The following is a 1,684-nucleotide window of genomic DNA, read 5'->3' on the forward strand; positions in this document are numbered from 1 at the left end:
GGGGTGGAAACCGCGTTAAACTCGTCTCCGTAGTTGAGAGGGAGCGGCCAAAGCAATGTACAATCGTCTTTGTAGTGGAGCTGGGAGGGGCAAGGATAAGGGACGAAGACCGGGGTAACATGTCGGATGCGATCATACCAGCACTAAAGCACCGGATCCCATCAGAACTCCGAAGTTAAGCGTGCTTGGGCGAGAGTAGTACTAGGATGGGTGACCTCCTGGGAAGTCCTCGTGTTGCATTCCCTTTTTAATTTTTTTTCGCGCCGCTTGCAAAACAAAACGCACGTGTAAGTAATATATTTACCGTGTTTTATTATTTTGCACGAGTGCGGTAAGTCATAGCTGGGTGCTCACGATTCACGGGTCCAGCGTCGGCGTTGTGGCGCGGCAAGCGTGCACTGGTGCGGTTGAGAGGGAGGGTGGAAACCGCGTTAAACTCGTCTCCGTAGTTGAGAGGGAGCGGCCAAAGCAATGTACAATCGTCTTTGTAGTGGAGCTGGGAGGGGCAAGGATAAGGGACGAAGACCGGGGTAACATGTCGGATGCGATCATACCAGCACTAAAGCACCGGATCCCATCAGAACTCCAAAGTTAAGCGTGCTTGGGGGAGAGTAGTACTAGGATGGGTGACCTCCTGGGAAGTCCTCGTGTTGCATTCCCTTTTTAATTTTTTTCACGCCGCTTGCAAAACAAAACGCACGTGTAAGTAATATATTTACCGTGTTTTATTATTTTGCACGAGTGCGGTAAGTCATAGCTGGGTGCTCACGATTCACGGGTCCAGCGTCGGCGTTGTGGCGCGGCAAGCGTGCTCTGGTGCGGTTGAGAGGGAGGGGTGGAAACCGCGTTAAACTCGTCTCCGTAGTTGAGAGGGAGCGGCCAAAGCAATGTACAATCGTCTTTGTAGTGGAGCTGGGAGGGGCAAGGATAAGGGACGAAGACCGGGGTAACATGTCGGATGCGATCATACCAGCACTAAAGCACCGGATCCCATTAGAACTCCGAAGTTAAGCGTGCTTGGGCGAGAGTAGTACTAGGATGGGTGACCTCCTGGGAAGTCCTCGTGTTGCATTCCTTTTTTAATTTTTTTCGCGCCGCTTGCAAAACAAAACGCACGTGTAAGTAATATATTTACCGTGTTTTATTATTTTGCACGAGTGCGGTAAGTCATAGCTGGGTGCTCACGATTCATGGGTCCAGCGTCGGCGTTGTGGCGCGGCAAGCGTGCACTGGTGCGGTTGAGAGGGAGGGGTGGAAACCGCGTTAAACTCGTCTCCGTAGTTGAGAGGGAGCGGCCAAAGCAATGTACAATCGTCTTTGTAGTGGAGCTGGGAGGGGCAAGGATAAGGGACGAAGACCGGGGTAACATGTCGGATGTGATCATACCAGCACTAAAGCATCGGATCCCATCAGAACTCCGAAGTTAAGCGTGCTTGGGCGAGAGTAGTACTAGGATGGGTGACCTCCTGGGAAGTCCTCGTGTTGCATTCCCTTTTTAATTTTTTTCGCGCCGCTTGCAAAACAAAACGCACGTGTAAGTAATATATTTACCGTGTTTTATTATTTTGCACGAGTGCGGTAAGTCATAGCTGGGTGCTCACGATTCACGGGTCCAGCGTCGGCGTTGTGGCGCGGCAAGCGTGCACTGGTGCGGTTGAGAGGGAGGGGTGGAAACCGCGTTAAA

The 1,684-nt window shown here is 51.7% G+C and overlaps 4 non-coding genes across 4 annotated transcripts; all 4 read left to right on the forward strand.

Annotated features, from left to right (window-relative positions):
• Positions 1-124: 124 nt before the first annotated feature.
• LOC119345834 lies at positions 125-243 on the forward strand. The gene has a single exon (XR_005167216.1). It is a non-coding gene; the product is annotated as a 5S ribosomal RNA (ribosomal RNA).
• Positions 244-540: 297 nt separating this feature from the next.
• LOC119345837 lies at positions 541-659 on the forward strand. Its single transcript, XR_005167220.1, has one exon. It is a non-coding gene; the product is annotated as a 5S ribosomal RNA (ribosomal RNA).
• A 297-nt stretch (positions 660-956) lies between these two features.
• LOC119345835 lies at positions 957-1,075 on the forward strand. The gene has a single exon (XR_005167217.1). It is a non-coding gene; the product is annotated as a 5S ribosomal RNA (ribosomal RNA).
• Positions 1,076-1,372: 297 nt separating this feature from the next.
• Positions 1,373-1,491, forward strand: LOC119345836. The gene has a single exon (XR_005167219.1). It is a non-coding gene; the product is annotated as a 5S ribosomal RNA (ribosomal RNA).
• Positions 1,492-1,684: the final 193 nt, after the last annotated feature.

Source organism: Triticum dicoccoides, unplaced genomic scaffold (genome assembly GCF_002162155.2).
Source record: "Triticum dicoccoides isolate Atlit2015 ecotype Zavitan unplaced genomic scaffold, WEW_v2.0 scaffold31141, whole genome shotgun sequence".
Classification (NCBI taxonomy): domain Eukaryota; kingdom Viridiplantae; phylum Streptophyta; class Magnoliopsida; order Poales; family Poaceae; genus Triticum; species Triticum dicoccoides.